This window comes from Hakea prostrata, unplaced genomic scaffold (genome assembly GCF_041222555.1).
Source record: "Hakea prostrata isolate BN-2017 unplaced genomic scaffold, UWA_Hpros_2 contig_194, whole genome shotgun sequence".
In the NCBI taxonomy this organism is placed as follows: domain Eukaryota; kingdom Viridiplantae; phylum Streptophyta; class Magnoliopsida; order Proteales; family Proteaceae; genus Hakea; species Hakea prostrata.
Window position 1 is genome coordinate 61,123 of NW_028291313.1, and position 8,335 is coordinate 69,457.

The window sequence follows — 8,335 nt, forward strand, 5'->3', positions numbered from 1 at the left end:
ACCAGGTCCAACTAAGCTTTAGGTCCATCAACCAAGTTCTTCTTCACAAATAAATAGTTCAACACCAAATCAAGTAAGGTTTCCATAAGGAAACACCATCATCAATATCCATGGGTTTTGGGTCAAACACCATATCTTCTATTGAGATGGCCCACAAAGACATCTTCCTAAGATTTTCAAAGATAGAAAAGATGAAATCACGGTCAAACTTCAAAGTCAACATTAAATAAAACCCGACTTCACGCAAAACAGATCAGGTTTCCGGGCTAGATTTGGGCTGGGTGTCATAGAGAGTCACTATAAATAGTAACATCTGCAATAGATAATGCTTTTGACAACCGAAGTCCTGCTATCAGAGCCTCATATTCTGCTTTGTTATTACTTGCGTCAAATGCGAATCTCAAAGCATATCGAATAATAAATCCTGCTGGACTTTTTAATAGAATTCCAGCTCCTGCTCCATCTTTATTACTCGAACCATCCACATATACCTCCCAAGTGGTTGGTATAATGGGATCCTCAATGGTGGGTTCCACGGGTGCAGTAGTTTCTACTACAAAGTCAGCTAATGCCTGAGCCTTGATTACAGTTCTGGGCTTAAAGCTCACTTGGAACTCGCTGAGTTCAACCGACCAGGACACCATCCTTCCAGACAAATCAGGTTTGTTAAGAACTTTACTAAGAGGAAAAGTTGTAAATACCTCAATTGGATGAGCCTGAAAATATGGCCTTAGCTTCCTGGCGGCCATCATGAGAGCCAGAGCCTGCTTCTCAATCTGTGAATATCTTTTCTCCGCATCTAGCAACACGTGGCTTACATAGTAAATCAGCCACTGTTTTTTATCTTTTTCCCGATTAAGTACTGCACTGACCGCCGAAAGGGACGTCGCTAGATATAGCTGTAATATTTCCCCCTTCTCTGGTCCGGACAGGATCGGTGGTTGTCCAAGTGCTTCTTTTAATTCCTCGAAAGCTTTCGGCACTCTTCAGTCCACTTTGCTTCCCTTACTCGCCCTTCAGGTCTTTAAGTGCCTTGAAGAAAGGCAAACATTTTTCTCCGGACTTGGAGATGAATCGATTTAAAGCAACAACTCTCCCCGTTAAACACCGCACATCCCGAACAGTTTTGGGAGCCTCCATATCAATCGAGCTTGTATTTTGGCGGGATTAGCCTCAATTCCCCTCTGTGATACCATAAAGCCCAAAAATTTGCCCGAGGAGACTCCAAAGGCACATTTTTCTGGGTTTAGCTTCATTTGATGTTTCTGCAGTACTGAGAATACCTCAGTCAAATCTGCAATATGATTTGCTTTTGTAAAGCTTTTCACTAGCATGTCGTCAACATAAGCTTCAACATTCTTTCCTATCAGCTCTTTGAAAATCTTGTTGACGGCCCTCTGATATGTTGCTCCTGCATTCTTCAAGCCAAAAGGCATGACCTTGTAATAATAGCTCTCACGATCAGTCATGAAAGCCGTATACTTCTCATCCTCCTTATTCATAAGGATCTGATTATACCACGAGTAGGCATCCATGAAACTTAAAGTTTCATATCCTGCAGTCTCATCTATCAAGAGGTCAATCCGAGGCAACGGGTAGCAATCTTTTGTGCAAGCTTTGTTAAGATCTGTGTAGTCTGTACACATCCTCCACTTCCCATTCGCCTTTTTTACCATTACCACGTTGGCCAACCAAGTTGGGCACTCAATTGGTTCTATGAAACAAGTATTCTTAAGTTTTTCAACTTCGCTTCGAACGGCTTCATACTTTTCAATGGAGAAATTTCTTCTTTTCAGTATCACTTGGTTTCGCCTTAGGGTCTATCCGAGTTTGTGCTCTGCAATGGCCCGATCGATTCCGGGCATGTCCTCAGCAGACCATGCAAATACATCTTTATTCTGCTTGAAGAAATAACTTCAACTCATCTTTAAATTCTTCCAAATTGTTCGGACCCGATATAAGTAATCTTTTTCTCATCCTCGGTACACAGCTGGATTTGTTCCAGCTTCTCCACTGGCTCGGGTCTTTGCATCTCTGTCTCTTCCCGATCATCTCGAACTTCTATAGGGAGGGCAGTTACCTTCCTCGGGCCCTCCTTGTCTTTTAAATAGGCAACATAACACTGCCGAGAGATCTTCCGGTCGGAGGAGACTTGACCAATTCCCATATCATTCGGGAATTTTATCTTCCGAGTGCTTTGTCGAAACAATAGCACCTATCTTGGATAAAGATGGTCGCCCGAGGATCATATTATAAGTGGCAGTTCCCGAACCACCAAAAAATTGATTCGGACAGTTGTTTCCTTAGGAAAACTTCCAATGGATAAATCCAACTGGACCGATCCTTCCGCCACCTGAGATGACCCTGCAAAACCATATAGATGTGTGGATGAAGGTTTCATCAAGTCCTGATCCACCTTCAATTTTTGATACACTTCGTAGGAAATTAGGTCATTGCAGACCACTCGTATCAATCAAAACTCTATGCACTTCCCGTCGTGCAATCTCTACCTTGATGACTATAGCATCATCATGAGGTAAACAAACATCTCTTTCGTCTTCCTCGCTAAAGGTGATAGAATCTTCACCATTCAGCTTCTTCCGCTTCTGCGTCTCTCCGGTTCCAACAAATTTGGATTTTGTTTTCAGACTCCGGAGTGATTCGGGCTCTGGTCCCCCGAAGATGGTAAGGATTGGTGACCGAGTAGCTTCAATCACCTCCTTGCCCTTCTTAGATTTCGGGGCCTCCCTTGATAGTTCCGAACTAACCGAACGATCCCTTTTCGGAGCAGCCGCACGTGGCTCACGTGGCTCCTCCCTTCTTCGCTAACGCCCGGATCGAGATGTCCCCGAGATATTAATCTCTCAATATCCGCCTTCGGATGACGACGATCGTTAGTATAATGACCATAGTCCTTGTGGAATCGGCAATACTTTTCTCGATCCTGCTGCTCTCAGGGTTTCAAAAGAATTTTACGTGGCCACTTTAAAATATTTTTTCTTTTGAGGATATTTAAAATATCAACCCGAGGAGCATTCAATGGAGTGTACTCACTTTTACCGGGGGACCTTTGGCGCCACGGCTGAGATTTTCCAACCCGATCACGAACATTTTTCTTTGGCTTCTCGCCGCTCGAGGAGCCTACTGTTCCTTATTGGAGACTTTATTATCTCCTTGGCGCGCATTTAGAATCTCCATGACTTCAGCACCGCTTCGGCATCTCTGTACCAACTCGGCATAAGTCGCAGGCATATCCTGTAGTAATAACTCCAGGAGTTTCCGATTAGTGAGTCCCGTGAATAGAGCAGTTTTGGCTACTTGTTCATCCAAATTTTCTATCTCCATCGTCACTTTGTTGAATCTTTTTAGAAACTCTCTGATTGATTCGCTCTTTCCTTGTTTGACAGTAAACAAGGTTTCTTCCGTTTTCTTGACCTGTATTCGACTCTGGAATCGCCCTATGAATTGGCACGCCAATTCGTCAAAGTTTACGATCCTTCCAGAGGGGAGGTTCGAAAACCACTTTTGTGCTGCTCTAGTGAGTGATGAACCAAAAACCCTGCATAAAATTTCATCGAATTACCCGAAAGCGCCATGGTCCGTTGGTAATAGCCGATGTGAGCTGTTGGATCTCCGGAGCCATCGAATGTTGAAAAGGTAGGCAAACGGAAGTTACGGGGAAACTGATATCCCGCAATTGGCTCGGCAAAGGGAGTCTTTCGAATGACTGAGTAAATATCCTCAGCTATTCTTCCCTTAGCCAATTGCCCTAATTTCTCATTGATGTTGGCCAATTTCTGACCAATCTGGGTCGGGTGATCTTCAGCAATATGATCACGACCTCGATTAACACGATCATCCCGTGCTACTCGATCATCACGAACAGCCCGTCCTTCTTGAGCATTCCGCTCGTCGCGAATCGCTTCGATCATCACGAACGGTTCTTCTGACAGTGGGTGAGTGAGTTCTTACCCCTATATCCAACCTTGTGTTTGAATCAGTTGTACTCTCTTGCGGTCTGTCGAACCGATCATCTCACCTCGGTTGATCATCGATCCTCCTAAGTCCTCGGTCTCCTTCACGGAAATTCTGATCGATATTCCGGTCTTCAGCCAATCTCTGGTCACGTGGCAATGCACGTCTCCCTAAATCGCGCTGATCAGGCTCTTGTGGTAAAACCACTCGTCTGGTGAGCATGCGGAGTGCTTGGCTCACCTCCAAGAGTTGAATCTTTACCTGATCCAATTGATCTTGGATTGTATCGGGGAGGAGGATTACGTCCTCCTGGCCACCATCTACCTCGATAGAATTTTGGCTTTCCTGGGAATATCCTGGATTATTCACTCCCGAGGGGATATGAACACCGGAATTGCGATGTGCAGCGGCTGCTGCGGCTGCTGATCTAGTCACCATGGCTTTTCAAGTTGTTTCCCACAGACGGCGCCAATTGATGCGTTCAAAATCTGCTCAGCCCTTAGATCTCCTTGTGATGACCTGCAAAACGAAAGCGTCAGATGTGGCCCGACCGCTGGGGTCGGGAGTCCACCTCCGAAGGCTAAGTCAGTTGATGAACTTAATCACAAACGGCTCGCTAGAAGCGCAAAGCTAAGGAATGAAGAAGCGGGAAAGGTGATCTAGATAGCGAGATCGGCGATAGTTTAGGTCTATCGGTATGTATCTGAACCTGAATCTCAGATAGTATTCTTTTCGATCCCCTCACCTTGTATGGTAGTGAGGTTTATATAGAGTGTACCTTCGAATCTCCTTCGTTGGATGCACTTGAGCCTTCCTCGGGTAGTCGTTGGATCTTAACAGTTAGATCCGTTAAGCAATAGACTTCTACTAGTTTGGACTAGTAGAGGACTCCTGAGATAACCTTTAGGTTATGTGATGATTATCCCTTCGATAATGATTATCCGCAGCCGTCAATTCGAGTCTGCCATTATTAGGGTGATTACCCTAATCCATAAGTAGGATTAGGGCACGCTTGCAGCCAAATAAGCTTTCTTCTTCAGCAAGCCATCTTCCTGATCCGGTTCGCTCGGGAGCGAGTCGGATCTCTCCGTCTCGACCGGGGTCGAGGGTCGGACCAGGTATGAACCCTGTCTGATCATAATCTCTCTGTATCACAGATAATAATAGATTAGCTTTTCCGGAGCTTCCAATCAATGTTGTACTACCGATTTTATATGAACATTGGCTTCTGCATCATCAAATAAGAGAAATATGTATATTTTTCTCTCATTATAATATGCGTCACAACATATAAGAGAATATTCACATTTTTCATCAAAATGAAACAAAATATATTAAAAGATATATAGAAAGTCAATAAAAAAAATTATAGAGGAAAAAGATTAAATTTAAGATAAACTAACATATGAGATGAGATTTGAAGAGAAAAGAATTACAAACTAATATAATATTAATTTTATTTTTATTTGAATTCTACTAACATAATCAAATCTTCAACTATTATTTTCAAAGGAGTTTGTAACATCTAGATGTATAGTATCTGTGAGGCCATCAAAATCATCACTTTAATAGGCAAAAATTGCTCAAGTATCATGATTTTGGAAAATCCAATTTATCTCCACATTATTTTTTTCTTTCTTTAATTAAGGCTTGACAAAGCTTAATTAAATATTGTGGAATACAATAGATACATGTCTAATGGCTTTCATACCACATTGGTAACAAATATTATCTTCACTCCTTGAATTGTTATATTGAGAATCCTTATTATTCTCTTATTTATTTTCATAATAATGACGGTAATTATTCCGTCTTTTGCCTCATCCTCTTCTACAGTCATGATCATAATTTTAATTTTGTCTTCTTTCAGGCATATCATGAATTGTTGTATTCACTTCAGGGAATGGAACAGAACCAATAGGATGAGCTTCATGACTTTTCATTAATAGTCCATTATTTTACTCAGCCACAAATAGGCATGATATTATTCAGAGTATTTCTTAAAACTCCTTTTACAATATTGTTATTGTAACAACAAATCTGAAACTTTAAAATTTGCTGGCATATTCTCATGAATAATATTTTCTCCTTATAATTTCAATAGAGAATTAATTTAAAAAACTACAGAACTGTATTTATTTGCAGTTTCAAATCTTGCAACTTCATGTGCATCTGCAGAACTGTATTCATATACAGTTTCAAATCTTGCAACATCAAGTGCATCTGCAGAACTGTACTCATTTATAGTTTCAAATCATGTAACTTCATGTGCATCTGCAGAACTGTACTCATTTACAGTTTCAAATCTTGCAACTTCATTTGCATCTGTAGAACTGTATTTATTTACAGTTTCAAATATTGCAACTTCAGGTGCATTTAATAATATTTGTGGTGCAAAGCTAGCAACCACTATATACAATAAATAAAATAAATTGTTAATGACTGATACGGAGAAATTATGATCAGACCGGGTTCATACCTTGTCCGACCTTCGACCCCGGTCGAGACGTAGAGAACCGGATCCAGAAGATGGCTTGTTGAAGAAGAAAGCTTATTCGGCTGCAAGCGTGCCCTAATCCTACTTATGGATTAGGGTAATCACCCTAAGGATGGCAAACTCGAATTGACGGCTGCGGATAATCATTATCGAAGGGATAATCATCACATAACCTAAAGGTTATCTCAGGAGTCCTCTACTAGTCCAAACTAGTAGAAGTCTATTGCTCAACGGATCTAACTGATAAGATCCAACGACTACCCGAAGAAGGCTCAAGTGCATCCAACGAAGGAGATTCGAAGGTACACTCTATATAAACCTCACTACCATACAAGGTGAGGGGATCGAAAAGAATACTATCTGAGACTCAGGTTCGGGATACATGCGATAGACCTAAACTATCAGCGATCTGCTATCTAGATCACCTTTCCCAGTTCTTCATTCCTTAGCTCTGTGCTTCTAGAAGAGCCGTTTGTGATTAAGTTCATCAACTGACTTAGCCTTCAGAGGTGGACTCCCGACCCCAGCGGTCGGGCCACATCTGACGCTTTCGTTTTGCAGGTCATCACAAGGAGATCTAAGGGCTGAGCAGATTTTGGACGCATCAATTGGCGCCGTCTGTGGGAAACAACTTGAAAAGCCATGGTGACTAGATCAGCAGCCGCTGCACAACGCAATTCCGGTGTTCAGATCCCTGGAGTGAATAATCCAGATATTCCCCAGCAAAGCCAAAATCCTATCGAGGTAGATGGTGGCCGGGGAGGACGTAATCCTCCTCCCCGATACACTCCAAGATCAATTGGATCAGGTAAAGATTCAACTCTTGGAGGTGAGCCAAGCACTCCGCATGCTCACCAGACGAGTGGTTTTACCACAAGAACCTGATCAGCGCGATTCAGGGAGACGTGCATTACAACGTGACCAGAGATTGGCTGAAGACCGGAATATCGGTCAGAATTTCCGTGAAGGAGACCGAGGACTTAGGAGGATCGATGATCAACCGAGGCGAGACGATCGGTTCGATAGACTGCAAGAGAGTACAACTGATTCAAATACAAGGTTGGATACGGGGGTAAGAACTCACTCACCCACCGTCGAAGAACCGTTCGTGATGATCGAGCAGTTCGCGACGAGCGGAATGCTCGTGAAGGATGGGCTGTTCGTGATGATCGAGTAGCACGGGATGATCGTGTTAATCGAGGTCGTGATCATATTACTGAAGATCACCCGACCCAGATTGGTCAGGAATTGGCCAACATCAATGAGAAATTAGGGCAATTGGCTAAGGGAAGAATAACTGAAGATATTTACTCAGTCATTCGGAAGACTCCCTTTGCCGAGCCAATTGCGGGATATCAGTTTCCCCGTAACTTCCGTTTGCCTACCTTTTCAACATTCGATGGCTTCGGAGATCCAACAGCTCACATCGGCTATTACCAACAGACCATGGCAGTTTCAGGTAATTCTGATGAAATTTTATGCATGGTTTTTGGTTCATCTCTCACTAGAGCAGCACAAAAGTGGTTTTCGAACCTCCCCTCTGGAAGGATCGTAAACTTTGACGAATTGGCGCGCCAATTCATAGGGCGATTCCAGAGTGGAATACAGGTAAAGAAAACGGAAGAAACCTTCTTTACTATCAAACAAGGAAAGAACGAATCAATCAGAGAGTTTCTAAAAAGATTCAACAAAGTGACGATGGAGATAGAAAATTTGGATGAACAAGTAGCCAAAACTGCTCTATTCACGGGACTCACTAATCGAAAACTCCTGGAGTTATTACTACAGGATATGCCTGCGACTTATGCTGAGTTGGTATAGAGATGCCAGAAGCAGGCTGAAGTCATGGAGATTCTAGATGCG